The sequence below is a fragment of the Pseudochaenichthys georgianus genome, chromosome 7 (assembly GCF_902827115.2).
Source record: "Pseudochaenichthys georgianus chromosome 7, fPseGeo1.2, whole genome shotgun sequence".
Classification (NCBI taxonomy): domain Eukaryota; kingdom Metazoa; phylum Chordata; class Actinopteri; order Perciformes; family Channichthyidae; genus Pseudochaenichthys; species Pseudochaenichthys georgianus.
In genome coordinates this window covers 22,049,266-22,067,981 of record NC_047509.1, presented here as the reverse complement: position 1 = coordinate 22,067,981, position 18,716 = coordinate 22,049,266, and positions in this window count along the sequence as shown.

The window sequence follows — 18,716 nt, the reverse complement described above, 5'->3', positions numbered from 1 at the left end:
AAAATGAAAACCTTGTTGATTGTCTGTTTCCAACTGGCCACTGGAATCAGATAATTGATATACGTTGAAGTTCAATTACAGTTTAAATATAGTTTAACATTCTTTATTAAACTGTTTCAAATTATTTCTAGTACAATTGGTCTATACAGACATTACTACAATCCTAATAGTTGTCAAATACTGAGCTTATGGACAATAGAGTAAAGGTCGCTGGTTAAGCCAGGATCAATATACTTGTTGAGGTTTTATTGTGCACATAATAAATGTGTTTAAATGAATTGAGCAATTTTTTTTAAAGGAGTATAATGTTGCAATTTTTAAGATAAGTAATTGCAGTTCAAAGGTAGATGTTTTTTTTCTCCTTCTCTCGTTCACGAGCACACAAAATAAATCATAAACATTTCCAAATCCAAACAGACAGAGAAGTAAACTAAACTATTTTGCTCTTCATTTTTAAATGGGATTTTCCGCTACATAACAGAAGACTTAATACAGGACTTAAAGAACGTTTTAAAGACAAGTCATGGAGAGGTTTGCATTTTGGACGGAATCTCCCCTTTCCTCTGCTCCTAAAATCCTGCACCCGAGGTCAATCACAGGCGTGACCTTTGGAGGGGCAGAGAATCTGAGCAAGACCACAGAGCGACCATTGGGGGTTTTATGGCCTAAAGGCACAAAGAGGAACATCTGGCTACCCCCAACCAACCAAACAAACACACACACACACACACACACACACACACACACACACACACACACACACACACACACACACACACACACACACACACACACACACACACACACACACACACACACGTGTAAGTGATTTACAGTTACTAAATCAGCCTACTATCACCTAAAGAATATATCTAGGATTGAAAGACTAATGTCACAGCAGGATTTGAAAAAAAAAAAAAAAACTTGTCCATGCTTTTATCTTCAGTAGACTCGACTACTGCAATGGTGTCTTTACAGGTCTCACTAAAACATCTATTAGGAAGCTGCAGCTGATTCAGAACGCCGCTGCTCGAGTCCTCACTAACACTAAGAAAGTGGATCACATCACTCCTGCTCTGAAGTCTTTACACTGGCTTCCTGTGTGTCAAAGAATAGATTTCAAAATATTGCTGCTGGTTTATAAAGCACTGAATGGTTTAGGCCCAAAATACATTACTGACCTCCTGCTAAACTATGAACCATCCAGATCTCTCAGGTCTTCAGGGACTGGTCAGCTTTCTGTCCCCAGAGTCAGAACTAAACATGGAGAAGCAGCGTTCAGTTATTATGCTTTTAATTGAACTAGTCATATCTTAGACCGCACTGTAACTTTTATCCATGTAACTTCTCCTTTTTAATGTTAAATTGAACTATTCATATTTTAAACTGCACTGTAATTTTTATCCATGTATTTGTCCTTTTAATGCTTATTTTATTAGCTTTTCTTTTAATGCTTAATGTCTTTCATTTTTTGCAAGGCACTTTCAATTGCCTTGCGTTGAAAGGTGCTATATACATCTGATGGAGATGGATAGAGGCATTTATTTTAATTGTAGCAGTCAGTTTGTGGTTCTGGCAGCATTGTTGAGCATTTTTCATAGATGTGTTTTCATGCCTCTGTGTAAGGCTTAGTCTTTCTATCTGTATAGCCACTGGTGTAACTAAGTTCATAAACTCAACAGGGACTATACTTGAGCACTATTTTGAGATACTTGTACTTTATTTGAGTATTTAAATGTTTTGCCACTTTATTCTTCTACCTCTACAGTTCAGAGGTACATGGTGTATTTCTACTCCGCTACATGTATTTAATACCTTTAGTTACTTTACGGATCTGGATGAATGATGTGAAATCTAATCAAGTGTTAAATCAGACTTTAGTTCCACCTGGAGTAAATCCACCAGCTACCCTGCAGTCTACAAAGTACTTCAGACTAGCTGCAGGTCTACCAGATCAATCATTATAAAACACATCATATATTATTCTGAAATGGACCAATCTGCACAACGACTACCTTTACTGTCGCTATTTCCACTATATTTTGATGAGAATACTTTTCTACTTTCACTTGAGTAACATTTTTAATGCAGTACTCTTGCTGTAACATAGTATGCATACACTCTGGTACTTCTACTCAAGAACAAGCGGCTGCAGATTGTCACGTAGTGATCGTCTTCTTAAATAGGACATCTTTGATAATAGATTCTGGCATCAGAATCGAGGTGGCGGCGTGGTGTTGTTGCAGGAAGTCCCGACGGAGAATAATTTTGCGGTAACACATCTCGATATACATTGATACAACATTACGTGTTGATAGAACTCATCACATAATGAAATAGGACCCCACGGTTTGATGATTGATAGGTGTGTGGGCTGTCTTCCGTTTTCACACACAGGACAGTGGGGGATCCACGAATGTAAAGTAATTCACACAGCCTTTTTTCCTCTGTGAGGAGCAGCAGGTTCAGCTTCATTTAAATATGTCGTGTAGTAATAGATGGACTTATTTTTTCATCTCAAGAGAATGTGTATTTTATGTTAGTATTTCAACAAAATCCCCTCAGACAGCGCCGCTGCGGGGTTGGGTTTTCAGCATGTCAATTTTGTCACACAAATGTGCCTTTTTCAGTTCCATTTGGATTGAGACAGGGAAATAATCCAAACCTCATGCGTGGCGTTTCACCGTCAAGGGGGCGATATAGCCATCTGTATGTCAAATATGTCTTATATGTCTTAAATGACATGATTAATTGGAAATGGGGGACCCTGATGTAAACAAGACGAAAGTCTTTCTCTGGTCTGCATCCCCTTGACAATTGTATTTTTTGAGCTGTACTGTACCCAATATACAAGCTGTTAATAAACTTTTCAAACAATCAATCAATATGTAATTACATTTCAAATACTGATTTGAGCCCCACCACTGTATGAGTTAGCCCTACCATAGATTACCCAACAAAAAATACTCAGGAGCTGATACGTCAATTAATTGCTTATCATGACAGGCACACAATAAAACAGTGGAAACAAACATGTGTTTGACTTTCATTAGTGAATGACACTGTGTGCCCTTTTATAGTCTGAGTCCAATATTGTGCATTTATATATATATATTATATACATATCCTACATATATGCTAAGGTCCCGCTACTGACACGATAGCAGTCATTTCGTGCGCATGTGTGTAATTAAACCCATGATATCGAAATCTCAATCCAGCCAGGTACCCAGAGTTGGCAACCTTGCCCATGCCCCAAATAATATTTGTATTGCAGATCTACATGAATCACACAAACGACCTAGTTTGGATTCAAAAGGTGACAAGTTTGCATACCTGCTTGTCATCCATTTCATTACAGAGCTGGGAAAATGGTGTATTGATTAGATTCTGATCCGTGCAAGTCCTATTTTAACTGACTTTAGTTTCTAATATTAATGATAATTTGATTTCATCCCATAAATAATTATTTAAATTAACTCAACATTTCACATGATGGATTAGTGTTCCACATTTCCCCACTAATTTCTTTTATGATTGAGCCACTGGTAAAGAGAGACATTGATGATCCTGTGTTCCGTTTCCCAGCTCTGCCCTACTACAGTCCGGCTGTGTGCAGTCACAGAGATGCTATGGCTGCGCTACATGACATTAATGGTCTGGTCCGAGAATGGACACCATTCCCTGCTCACAGAGAGAATGACATTCCTCAAACTGAACTTTACAGCCGTTGATACTGTCTCACATGGGTTTGCTCCCCCCACCGAGCCATGAACTGAAAGCTTGACGTCTGCTCTGAACACTTGGAAGCCTCCCTGTCACACCAGCTCCAAACCCTTGGGTCAGTCAGATGAGTCAAACGGCTTCACTTGGGCACAGGGGTCAGAAATATGACTCTCGTTACCACAGAGTGGGTTTGTTTGTTTTTTTAAGGCTATCCATACTGCTATGCAGAGGATGCCTGCAGGTTGGCAAGCTGTGAAAAGCCCCTACCATTTTTAGTATAGGCCTGATGTCAGGGGCCTGTTACTGTCTACTACATATATTCACATTATATAGACCATGAGGCTGCACGGAGCTTAGGCTAAAAATACAACCATTCTGTTCTGCTCTAAAGATTCAATTTATAGATTCTATATCAAAATAGTTTGTTCTTATTGTTTCCAATGATAACGTCACCTTAAGTGGAGGAATGCAAACCTGTTTTCAAATGTAAGGTTTTGAATTTGTTTGACATTTCTCAGTAAAGACACCCTCAGACGCCCACTATCATTCATGCTCCTTCAGTGGTGACTCAGATGTTAAGGGGGTTGAAGCTGTTCCTCCCAAATCAGAGATGCTTTGTTTTTGTTTGTTTTGTTTTTTTTTTCAACAAAGGTGTGCATTTCCTGCATAATATATGGTTCTCACAATTGTTTTTGTTAGTTGCGCACAGCTGATACTGAGTTTTCTCGACTGATGGATTATGACCTCTACCATGCTTACATGGACTTCTATGTTTTATTTCATATCTAACTGAAGTAAGAGACAATAGAGAGAGCTGTGGACGAGAGAATAGAAAGAAAGAATAGAGAGATGAGGATAAGAGAGAGAATAGAAAGAGAGAATAGAGAGAGAGAATAGAGAGAGATATAGAGAGAGAGAATAGAGAGAGATGTGGAGGAGAGAATAGAGAGATGAGGATAAGAGAGGGATAGGAAAGAGAGAAGAGTTATTTGCAAGTTGCGTGCTGATACTGAGTTTTCTCGATTAATAGCTTATAGACGATACCATGTTTAAATAGACTCCTACGTTGTTATTACATTATGTGACATATGTAAGAAAAGGGAGGGGAGAGTCAATTATATTTGAGTAATTGATCTCATATTGAAACATTCATTTCTCAAACCTATGTTTATGGAAGAGGAAATGTACTTCTGATAAACTAATCTTTTATCAAACGGTAAATGGTGAATTAATATAATATTTAGAATAATTGAGAACGGGTTATATCCACAGGGACTAGCTCACATTTAACTTAAAATAACATTTCTCTGCTTTGGACTGATGAGTATATGATTCTTGCATGTTAAATGACTAACACAAACCTTACATGTATGCATGTGCATGTGTCAGGAAGGCTCCCAAATAATTCTGAGGGGCCTATCGTATTTTTGTAATTGAATGATAATGTGCTAATCCATTACTTTGAGTTGTCTGCACTCAGGAAAACATCCCTATCAAGTGTTAACCCAATCACTAGGACAGCTCTGAAGGTCAAGGGTCAGAGAGAGAGGGTCACACCCTCTGGCTGCAGAGAGCACCCCCAGCCACGGGCAAGGAGGCACGAGGTCGTTCGAGATGAGAGGATTCTAATCTTCAACTTTCTGATGGGATGGGATGCTTCTTCATCTTTCTGCTCAGACAACTCTGCAGGACGAGCGATGGCTTCAGAGGCTCCATGGTTCTTGGAAGGGCAGATTTCTTCCTAACCTCTCCCATCACGGGGGTGGCATCTGGATGTGCCACTTGGAATAGGCTCTGCTCTCAAGCAGATAGCAGAAGGAATGCAGGCAGATGAGCCTCTGGTTCACTGGGAGATCATAAAGTGCTCACTGAATGAGCCACAAAAAGCAGAGCAATTGGGGGGTTTGAAATATGGTGCTCTGGTGAAGAAGAGTTTTGAGCCAATCAGCACCTCAGTGCTAATCTACAGTATCGGGATGCCTTCACACACCAGACATTCTGTGTCATAAAGAGAGGAGGAGAACGAGTCAGGAGGACATGTTCTTCGAGCTCTTGTACAAAGATAACATTTGAATTGAATGACCATATGATTACAGATGTACAATTAATGATTGTTTTTATATTTCCGATGAACAGATATGTGTTACATAGTGGTGACAAATATATTTTGTCAGATCAGATTACACTTTCACACTAAACAAATAAATTAATTGTCAGATCAGATTACACTTTCACACTAAACAAAATAAATTAATGGATATTTTCAGATTGATAATGTATTGAACAATAAGATATTTCTAATATTATAACAGACAATGTTACTATCCTTAATCATTACCAGGTAAAATGTACAACGAGGAAACCAGATTACCAGGTTCCCAATCCAGGTGCTACTGCATGCTACATTTAGATAGAAAAACAAATGTTCTATCCACTCCACTTAAATACTCAGCAGGTGATGTAGATTTTTCAAGAAAGGCCTTAATCACTCCTTTTAAACGAACTAAAACTAATTCTGCAGCAAGTTTAATGTTAGACTACGCACATGAACACAATATTAGCAACTGTTTGCTGTGCCAAAATATGCCAGAATCTATGCATTCTCCCATGTTTAGCCCAATTCCTTTCACGAAAGCTGGTTTAGTGAGCTGAACATAGCATCCAGAATTAGCGAGGAGGCTGAGGATTGGTACAACTTTTCCCCACAGACTCTGAGCAATCTTAACAGTACGAGGGCCTAGTCTCTCTCATTGTTGATACAGTAAATACAATTACCTGCCTGACGGTTTCAAACGAATAGATATTTTGACTTTTCTTTCCTCAGGTTGTTGAAATAAAATGCCTAACTTTTCCTTTTCAGATGTTAAACAAATGTATTTGAATAAAATGTATGTAGTAAAGTGCCTTACTCTTGAATAAGTGTATTGAAGTAAACGAAAAGTAATGCTAAAGATTGAGGACACTGTACCTTTACAGATTACAGATTGATCGATTCATCACTGTGAATTTATACCTTAACTGTGAATTTTTAACTGAATCCCTATTGATTCTGATTTTATACCTCAATTGGATTTCTTATAATCCTACATTCTAATTGTGTTTTAATAAGTAATTACCTTAAAGTAAATCTTTAAAGATGTAAGCTGAATTTGAATTTGTGTTTGATGAATGAGATTAACTGAGGGATAAATGATAAAAGATCTTGTTTTTGAAACATATATTTTACTATTATATTTTTGTATTGCACATGTGTTATTATTGTGCTTTTTGACCAAAGAAATCAAACACTGAAGAAAGATGATTTTTCTATTATGGTTGTCTGTATCAACCATTGTGATTGGCTGTTCCAATCTTATTCTGCTTTTGATGTGATTAATGTAATGAGGAATCCACCCAACTCTGAGGACGTTTTATTTGATTCAAGTAGTGACTGAAAATATTCTTAGACTAATGTTAATTGGTTATCAATGAATTGATAAAAGCGTGGATCTGTGAGGGAAATATTTTGTTGTGTGTTTGTACCAAAAAGCATTTTGTGTTTCACATAGGTCTGCCATAACTTAGAGCAGGGGGTTAAAGGTTAAAGGGTTAAAGGTTCCGCTTTCCTGTTGGGGGACTGTGACTAACTGCCAGAGGACTTTAACAGACTGTCTTTGTCTCTGAATCCATGTGTTTTTGTGATTATCGATCAGAAGACGCGCGAAATAGAGGCTCCTCCTTGATTATCTGTGTAGATTTGCGCTGTGTTTCTGTGTAATCTTCAGTGTTGGCTGGGGAATCACATGATGAAGTCGTGTGAGAACCCTGCCAATGCTCCCGGCCGTGGCTCTCAATAAACTCAGGTGTTTGATATAAAGCGGACTCCAGCCTCCATTCCTTCCATCAACATTGCTGAAAAGAAAATCTCTCTCACAGTTGCCATTTTTAGACACCTTATATTTTAAATAATTAAGATACTATTGTGGTGACCACCTATTTAACCACTGGGACATAATTCAAACTTGGAACTACAGTTGCGGTTATTGTTCCCACACGGACATGTTATGGGTTACCTATAAATAGGTGTGCCCTCTTGGCTCTCTCTCTTGTCGACCCGGGCTGCGACCCGACAACATGTCCTTTGCAGCTTGTAAATAAATTGCTATTCTTGTACTGTGCTATTCTATACTTTCCTTGCACCGCCTCTGACTCCATATCTCTCGGCACTACACTGGTGACCCCGACAAGTCTCGAGAAGTTTCCGGGACAGACCCGAACACGGCAAAAGGAACTCATGTTTCTTTCTCGAAATGCCGGGGATTTTTGGAATCGTCCGTGGCTGCCACCGGCACGCGGACTGAGGCTCGGTGCGCGCCTCGCAGAAGAGCTGGGGACGTTGCTCGCCGTTCCTGCATCGGCTTTCCAACCAGCAGGGGGACGATGCACGACCTGCTGGGTCGACCAGCAAACCGATTGCTACCTCGTGGGCTTGTTTCTTCGGGGCGTGCGGCTGCACGTCCTGGCTGCGCGGGCTGACGACGACTAGCGGCTAACCACGAGGGGCTAACGACGGCTAGCAGCTACACATGGCAGCCAGCTAACGGCTTCCGGCTAGCGGCCGTCGACACCAGCTAACAGCTAACCACTACAGCTAACGGCTAGCAGCTACCGACGGCTAACAACGACAGCTAACAACGGCTAACAGCTAACGACAACTAGCAGCTACCGACGGCTAACAACGACAGCTAACAACGGCTAACAGCTAACGACAACTAGCAGCGGCAGCTAACGGCTAGCAACTAACGACGTGTTGACATCTGACTGTTAACAATTTTTTTCCGGTGCCGGAGAGGAGGTTCGACCAGCCGGTTGACCTCATGTGGACACTCTCATTTTTTTCACCACCTCGACGGCGGTTCCAGACGCCACTCACGGTATCATCGATGCCTGGGTGGTGCACTCCTGGACCCCGTCTCGCCTCAACGGTTTTGGACGTCGCCCATGCTGCCATCGGCCCGTGGGTGGCGCGCTCCGGAGCCTGTTTGGCCTCTCCTGCCTTCCGGGGATATCCAGACGCCACTCACGTTCATCGACGCCTGGGTGGCGCACTCCTGGACCCCCTCTCGCCTCGACAGTTCCGGACGTCGCCCATGCTCCATCGGCCCATGGGTGGCGCGCTCCGGGACCCTGTCTGTCCTCTCCTGCTTCCCGGTGATGCCTCAGCACCTGCTGAGGACTTCATGCCCGCCGCCGCGGCACGTCTGCCTGCGGCCGGGTTGTGCTCCTTCCTCCCGGGGGGACTGCTCCTCTCTTCCGGGGATACCTCGACGCCTGCCGAGGACTTCATGCCCGCCGCCGTTGTGCGTCTGCCTGCGGCCGGGTTGCCCTCTCTTCCGGGGATACCTCGACGCCTGCCAAGGACTTCATGCCCGCCGCCGTTGTGCGTCTGCCTGCGGCCGGGTTGCCCTCTCTTCCGGGGATACCTCGACGCCTGCCGAGGACTTCATGCCCGCCGCCGTTGTGCGTCTGCCTGCGGCCGGGTTGCCCTCTCTTCCGGGGATACCTCGACGCCTGCCGAGGACTTCATGCCCGCCGCCGTTGTGCGTCTGCCTGCGGCCGGGTTGCCCTCTTTCCTGCTGGGTTCTCCGCAACACCTAGTGCGGCCCCCTTACGACGGCCCGCCCCCGGTGTGGGTGCCCTCGCCCTCGTTATGGCCCCTGCCCTCTCCTGCGGCCCCCTTTCGTGGCCCGTTCCTCACCTGCGGCCCCACCCTCCTCGGCCCTTGTGATGTTTCCTCCACGGACGTGGGGATATATTTTTTTGCCATGTTTGAATTCTGGGGGGGCTTGTGTGGTGACCACCTATTTAACCACTGGGACATAATTCAAACTTGGAACTACAGTTGCGGTTATTGTTCCCAGACGGACATGTTATGGGTTACCTATAAATAGGTGTGCCCTCTTGGCTCTCTCTCTTGTCGACCCGGGCTGCGACCCGACAACATGTCCTTTGCAGCTTGTAAATAAATTGCTATTCTTGCACTTTCCTTGCACCGCCTCTGACTCCATATCTCTCGGCACTACACTATACAGTTATACATCAACTTAATAATGAATATGTGACACATGTTACAACCCGGCTCCTGGGCTGCAACATAAAGCGGGGAGGCGATGATGATATAATGTTCATTTATTCAAAACAAACAAACAAACAAACAACAGGAACCAGCAACAGGTCCCTGACGCTGGCACAGGAAAAGTGCCCAGAGGAGACAGAGAGCAACGTATTTGGCTGGGCTCTTTTTTGAAGGCTTCCGGCCAGGTGTAGCTCATCAAGGCTTATGCAGCTCGTCAAACAGGTGCAGCTCGTCAGGCAATGGAACCGAGAGGGGTCTGCCTGCAGACCTCCACTTTCAGCACAGTTCCGGTGCAGACCTCCACTCTCAGGACACGTCCTCCACTGTCAGTATAAAGCTTTGTTGGGTAAACTCCCGTATTATATCTGCTCGCTGATAACACAGAGAGTTGCAAGCAGCTATTGTCTGAGGTCACATGATGTGGTCTTGTTAGATGTGCCAAGAGCAAGGACTGTCTCAGGTAAGACAGCTTTTATGTGCGCAGCTCCACTTGCTTGGAACAATCTTCAGCAAGAATTGAAACTGAGCAATCTCATTCCTCTGCATGTTTTTAAAGCTAGGGTAAATGAAATGCTTGCCGATACAATGGGCACTTGTAAATATCTATAACTATGTATCCTGTAAATATAATGTATAATGTCCTTTATTGTTTTATGTTTCATGTGGAACCTATATGCTGCAGGTCTCCCTTGAAAAAGAGATCTATGATCTCAATGGGACCAATCTGGTTAAATAAAGGTTTGAAATGAAATGAAGTGCACGCTAAGAATTCCAAAATAAAATCACCACTATCAGTAGGCTACAGTGCCACTTTCCAAACAGGAAATGCACGCAAATACAAAATAAAATCGGATCGTGACACTTATTATATACATATGTATATATATATATAGATATATACGGACACCTTGTATTGTAGTTACTATCAGTACAGCCGCAGCGCCAATTTCCGAACAGGAAATGCACGCAAATACAAAATAAAATCGTACTGACACTTATTATATACATAAAGTATATAGATATAAAAATAGGGACACCTTGTATTGTTTACTCTCAGTACAGCACCACTTTCCGAACAGGAAATGCACGCTAATACAACATAAAATAGCACGGACACTTATTATCTATATAGATATATCTATATATATATATATTTATTTATATATATAAATACGACATCTTGTATTTTAGTTACACCCGCTAGACAACAGTGGATGGTTCGAGAAACAACCATGTTTGCCGGGTGCACCGCGGCGGAGGTTCCAGCTGGGAACCTCCACCCCGCTGCAGGACCCGTGGGACCCCTGGACGGTGCGTCTTGGTCACGCTTCATATCGGCCGGCGCGGAGGCCCTCCGACAGTGGGTCGCGTTTGCCATTCGATCAGTGAGAGGAGAAAAATGCAACAAAAATGTCCCCGGTAGAAACCGGGTGAAATAGCCAAAAAAATTATAAAACCGGGGAAAAGTGAAAAAAAGTGTCCGAAAATAGGCACTCGTGAGGAGGGCAGAGTCCCCTGTCAACTCCTTTTACATTACTCCATGGTGTCATTTGAGCGAAAAACTTTTACGAGAACCAGGCTGGGGGGGTCAAAAGGGCTTGACCAAGGCCGACCCAAAGTGCACGGTGGTCGGACTCATCACCTCCGTGATGAGTCTCCATTGTGATTTGAAAACTTCAGTCAAAGGAGTCTTTCGGTGGGCGGGAGAAAAACGCGTCAGAATCGTCACTTCCTGTACTCATTTCATTTCATTTCAAACCTTTATTTAACCAGATTGGTCCCATTGAGATCATAGATCTCTTTTTCAAGGGAGACCTGCAGCATATAGGTTCCACATGAAACATAAAACAATAAAGGACATAATAATAATAATGGGTTCCATTTATAAAGCACTTCATATTTGAATTCAAATCCCGAAGTGCTACAAGTAGTGAGCATGAACAGTATAAATAAACATTACACAACACGGTAGAATTAATAAAAAAGCAATAAAAATAAATAAAATGTATACATTATACATTATACATTATATATTATATTTAGACATTATACATTATATTTACAGGATACATAGTTATAGACATTTACAAGTGCCCATTGTATCAGCAAGCATTTCATTTAGCCTATCTTTAAAAACATGCAGAGGAATGAGATTGCTCAGTTTCAATTCTTGCTGAAGATTGTTCCAAGCAAGTGGAGCTGTGCACATAAAAGCTTTATTATGTACGTATTATACGTATTCAGTAATACGGCCCCTCATTATTCAGAAATACCGTTCACATACACTTGTGAAACTATGGAGGACGGAACATGACTTAAGTATAAATAAATAAATGTGTAAATAAATGTATGAAGAAATACAGGAATAAATAAATAAATACGTAAATAAATAAATAAATACAGGAATAAATAAATATAGGAATAAATAAATGACGAAATAAATACTGAAATAAATAAATGTTGAAATTAATACACAAATAAATAAATAAAAGAATAAATAAATAAATAAATATGGAAATAAATACACCAATGTATAAATAAATAAAAGTCGAAAATAAAACAGAAGACAAGTTATTATATATCTTTCATTTATTTCTACATTTACTCGACATACATTTATTTATTTATGTATTTATGTGTCCGTATGCTAATGAGGTGGGCGGTCCTAACCTCAGTCTGAAGCAGGATTCGCCAATTGTTGGAGCCAGGCAGAAGCAATAGATTCGTGGCAAGTCACATCTGTACATTCCTGTCTGTCAATTAATCCCCGGGCCACTTTTTCCCCCCAGTCCGCCCCTGGATCCGCCCCTATACGATCCGCCCCTATACGATCCACCTCCTTGCTGCGGTCTGCAGCCAGACTCTATTGCTAACTTCCGGGGAACGATTGAGAGGCTCCACGATCCGCCATTGCTGTAAAAAAGTGGTCCATTGGAGTGAACGGAGATGTCGTAACTCTTCTATTATACGGCCCTGCACGTACCCATCATCCCAAAACACAGGAAATTCCTGCGTTTTCTCATTTCAGGGAATATCAGACCAGACAATCGTCTGCCGTTCGGATATTTCCTGGCTCCTCACATTTTTGTGTAGAGAAGGCTGGAGCCACTACACAGAGGAGGGATGAGAGTGTGTTTTCCTCTGGACGACCTGCTATTTTCTGGCTCGCTCCAGGGAGGAAGTCGCTTTACAGACGGTACATCTCGTATCGCATCTGTCAAAGCCTGGGTTTCATAATAAATTGGAAGAAGAACTGTCTTCTACCCTCTCAGACAAACGTTTATGTGGGAGTGGAATTAAACTCAGCCAGCAGAGCGCGGCTCTCGCGGCAGAGAGTGGAGGAACTGACAGCTCTCCTCCGGCATGTCACAACCCACACAGCCCTCTCCGTGACGCAGCTGCTCGGCGTTGGCGTCAGCTGGTCACGTGATGATCTCCGGGTCTCTCTCTTCCAACAGGGGGACACTCCAGAGGTGGTTCATTCGCTGCAGAAGCCTGCTGTTTTTAACATATTGGTTTATAAACTGCAGAGCTCGCAGGATTCCTCTGTCCCAGATATGCCTCCTACACACGGTCATAATAAATCCACGAGCACCGTTATAACGCTTCGTGTGGACAGCATACTGTAAAAAAAAAGGGTCAAAGTACTGGCAGCAGCGGCTGCCAAACAAAAACCCTTAAATTAAAGTAAAATACTTTAACTGAAATAAAGTGAATAAGCCATTAATTTACTCTTGCGCGGTTTTTACTCCCGCTATTTTTCTAAATCTCGGAAAAGAACGGGGGAGATTTGCACAGACAACAGGCCACGGCTATGGAAGCAGCCTACCTCAATCGTCAGGGAGGAGTACGATCTGTGCAGCTTCTGAACGCAGCCAGGCGGCTGCTGTTCTGGGTGCGCACACACGTTGCTCTCCATCAGAGCAATGTATATTCCCGGCGAAATTAACAGAGGGGCTCGCAGAACGCAGCAGCCGTTTTATGCGAGGAGTATGGAGACTCAGACCTGTGTCACGCACACCGGCGCCTCAGTGGGATTTGGCTTTGGTGTTACGCACACTAAAGCAAAGCCCCATTTGAACCTGATCAGGTTCCCCTTAAACTGTTATCAGCCAAAGTAGTATTACTTTTGGCTCTAACAGCAGCGAGAAGGGTGAGTGATTTGTCTGCTCTCTCTGTGGCTCCGTCAGGTCTCCGGATCCAAGGAGATGGCAGTTCAGCTGTTTTACGCCCTAACTCGGCTTCATGCCTAAGGTCATCACAACTCTTTTAGGTCAAGAGTGATCACCCTGGCTGGCTTATTCCCCCCTCCTTACAGGTCGGAGGAAGAAGCCACGTCTCATCTCCTCTGTCCTGTGCGCGCTGTCTTGCTATGTGGCGCGCACGGCGGCCTGGCGCCGTTCTCAGCACCTGTTTGTGCACTATAGAGAGCGCTCGTCACACTGGCTGTGTGAGGCTGTGTCACAGGCAACCCGGTATCACGGCAAGACGTGAACATGTGACGATTTACCATGCTGGGAGAAGTGAAGATGTCACGATTTCGTCCCTTCAAACGTGACAGCTACACGGTATTAACCCATGTTAACCAGTGGAGAAATAACCGGAAATACCAAGCAAATGCTACCCCGACGTAATGATTTATTTTTTAATAGCCACACTCGATTACGCCGATTTTCTTGTTGCCCCAGCTGGTCGACACCTATTTTAGCAGAAACAAAGGCTACATTAATGTATTAAATCGATGTTAATCCGTGCGTGTAGATGTGCCAAGCAACAGCTTCGGTTCATGTTAATTTACAAACTATTCAACTACAACCGTAGTTATATTTAAAAACATGTTAGAAGGCCTCACAAAATACTTTAATGCAAATTAAAATATAAATGTGAAGGAATGTGTGTGTATAACAAAATACATCGGTGATAAACGAAACCGGAAACAGACCTAGGCAAGATCCTCAGCTCGATGATTGGATGGTTATCCGCAATGCATGCTGGGATTTGGTTTATGTGATGTGAAATCTGAAAACGTTTTTTAAAAATACAATAATACTTTATTCCGAGTGTGCTTGCTTTTCTCTTTGAAAGTCATCACATAACGGCATTGTAATACACGGTTCGGCTGCATTAAGTATTACATATCTGCCGTAGTTCTCTATTTATAGAGCCCTGATGAGAAGACTTCTGGACAAACAGGAGAACTGCAGCCAAAACTAAAGATGTGACGTGGATCATAAATATATAAGCAATTAAACAACATCTTACATTTCTTTTCACACAATACGTCTCCTTGCAGTATCAACACTAATTCGGCTGACTTTTATATTTGATCCAATTGGTAGATAGGCTGTATTTACACCATAACAGTGCACAGCTGATAGAAAGGGACACCTGGTGGTTAAAGCACGTTATTGAATTGTCTTATTTTATTATTATTATTATTATTATTATAAATTAACATGAACCGAAGCTGTTGCCTGGCAACTCAATCGCACAACGTCACGTCCGTTAATTCCACATTCACACACACGGATTAACATCGATGTAATACATTAATGTAGCCTTTGTTTCTGCTAAAAGAGGTGTCGACCAGCTGGGGCAACAAGAAAATCGGCGTCATCGAGTGTGACTATTACAAAATAAATCATTACGTCGGGGTAGCATTTGCTTGGGTTGGTCACAGGCATATGTCTCCTCTGGGGTGGAGCCCCCGGAGAACATCAATGCGCACTCCACCAGAGGAATTTCCTCCTCCACGGCTTTGCACGGAGGAATGTCAGTGGGAGATATTTGCACTGCTGCATCTTGGTCTTCCCCCTGTTCATTTATTCATTTTTATTTGAGGGATGTCTCCCATTCCTCTCTGACACACCCTGTACTGGGTGTCCTGTCGGAGTGAGTGACGTCAGGGATCCAGCTGTGCGCCTCTCTCCTGCCTCTCGGCACGCGGATAGTGGCCCTTTCCCCTCTTATAGGAGGGATGTTCCTTTTTCCTCTGACACACTTGGTACGGAGTGCCTGGTCAGAGTGAGTGACGTCAGGGATCCAGCTGGGCGCTCTCCTACCTGTCTGACACGCAGAGAGCTGCTGTTCCCCCTCTATTATCGCTGGGCAAGGTGGGACCTTCGTCTCTACTTTCTCACAGCGGCTGCCGGCTGATATGTATTGTTCCCAGCCTTCACCCCGTCAGGGAAGATAGGCATGTTTTGCTATGTTCCAGGGACGGTGATGCGCCATTACGCATGGCACAACAGGCAGGGGGAGTTATTGAGCAGGTGTATCTGTGCTTCTAGTGCCGGGCAGACCCATTGGGGCGCAGACTACATCATGCTTCGCCCTTAACCCGATAGCGAAGCCATATACGAAATAGAATTGAGGTTACCTACTGTAACCCCAGCTTCTATGAGTAATGGCGCAGCCCTCTAAGTGCTGGGCCCCACTGGCTCTACAAATAGCTGAATAAAAGTTATGTTGTATGGGAGCAGATTGTTGGGCCTCCTTCCTATTTATACCGGAAGGAAGCCCGAGGGTGGGGCCCACCTTGCGGGTGGGCGTGGACTACAAGTGTTTCAGTGCTGCGCGGGGGTGCAGGGGGATTACCCAATAGCGATAGCCTTAAAGGGCTGTGCCATTTACTCATAGAAACTGGGGTTACAGTAGGTAACCTCAGTTTCACCCACTGTCTCTGCCACCTGCCTCCATGCCTCACTCCTCCGGTTTGTATCCCGGTAGATGAACAGAGACTGATCATACAGCACCGGTGATTCACTACCGCTATAATGAATTTTCCCTCCATTTTTTGGAATATGAGGAAATCACCTGCGTAGTCTCTCCCAGCATACACGCAGTTTGACTGGCTAGCGTTTGTACTGGCAGATTTGCATAAACGGGATTTCATTGGCTGACGCTTCTGCCGAGGCGCCAAAAGTTGAACATTGCTCAACTTTTGAAGCCAGCAACACCAGCAACGCCAGCAACGCCAGCAACGCTCCACGTCGCTTCCCAAAATGCAGTTCGGCTAAAAGTGACATCACCCAATTCAAAGTGAATGGGCAGAAGCGTTGGAAGCTTCAACGCACGCCGCTGTGTGGACGGGCCGAAGGCTCTTTGAGCATGTTTTCTCTCAGTGATTGTGCTGTTATGTTAAATGTTTGTTGTTTGTGTTTCATGTATTGTGTCTGGATACTTGTCTGTTGATGTTGGACATGGAGCTGCTGTGACGCAAGTCAAATTTCAGACTTGATCTGACAAATAAAGTAATATCGTATCGTATATCGTATCGTATGTGAGCATGTTAGCCTAGCTTGGTAGCTTCAGCTAGATCGGGAGCTTGGAGCCCCGCCTTGTGCTTCAGCAGGAGGTCCCGCCTCGGCTCCGCCTCTTTGCCCTTATTTGGATCAGGCTGGAGCAGGCGGGAGTTAGACTCTGACGTCACTGTCGAGCCGTTAGTGGCCGACTCCGCCTTCTAAGGGCTTCTCAGCAACTCTGCAGAATCCTATGGGTGACGTCACAGACCCTACGTCCATTTATATATACTGACCGTTTCTCAATCGCGAGTACACATGCTGCAGAGCAACTATTTCAAGTATACTACGTCATAGAGTGGCACAGAATGCTGGGCATTTAACATGCATTTAAACAGTCCTACGGCGCTACTCGATGAGTACTTGAAATAGTTGCTCTGCAGCAGTTTTACTTGCGATTGAGAAACGGCCGCAGTCTCTCATGGGTAAAATGCTAACTTCTGGGTTTTAGGATGCGTCACTGTGGCACTCTATTGAGGGATATATGAGCAGTGTTGGGACTAACGCGTTACAAAGTAACGCGTTACTGTAACGCCGTTATTTTTGGCAGTAACTAGTACTCTAACGCATTACTTTTTAAATTCAGTAACTCAGTTACCGTTACTACATGGTGCGTTACTCCATTACTGCGTTAGTTTTTTTATATAGTGAACAGCCAGGTGAACAGAGATGAGAACTGTACTTAAGTACAGTACTTAAGTAAATGTACTTAAATACTTCCTGTGTCACATGACTTATTGGTACTCCCTGATAATAAAGAGTTACAATAATCCAGCCTAGAAGTAACAAATGCATGGACTAGTTTCTCTGCATCGTTTTGAGGCAAGATATGCCTGATTTTTGCAATGTTACGCAGATGGAAGTAGGCGGTCCTTGAAATTGATTTTATGTGGGCGTTAAAGGATAAATCCTGATCAAATATAACACCAAGATTCCTTATAGTCTCACTGGAGGCCAAATTAATGCCATCCATAGTTAGTATATCTCTAGATAATTTGTTTCGTAGATTCTTCGGGCCAAGTACAATAACTTCAGTTTTGGTCGTGTTTAACATCAAAAAGTTTAAGGTCATCCAAGTTTTTAAGTCCTTAAGGCAGTCTTGAATTTTATTTAGATGATTAATTTCATCAGGCTTGATTGATAAATATAGTTGAGTATCATCCGCATAACAATGAAAGTTTACAGAATGATTCCTTATAATATTGCCTAACGGAAGCATATATAATGTGAACAAAATAGGTCCGAGCACTGAGCCCTGTGGCACTCCATGGCTAACTTTGGTTTGCGTGGAGGATTCATCGTTAACACGTACAAACTGAGAGCGTTCAGATAGATAGGACCTAAACCAGCCTAAAGCAGTTCCCTGTATGCCAACTAAGTGCTCTAGTCTTTGCAATAGGATATCATGGTCGATAGTATCAAATGCAGCACTGAGATCGAGGAAAACAAGAATAGAGACAAGTCCCTTGTCTGAGGCTATTAGAATGTCATTTGTGACTTTAACCAGAGCTGTCTCTGTGCTATGATGTGTTCTAAAGCCAGACTGAAAATGTTCAAATAAATCATTGTTTTTT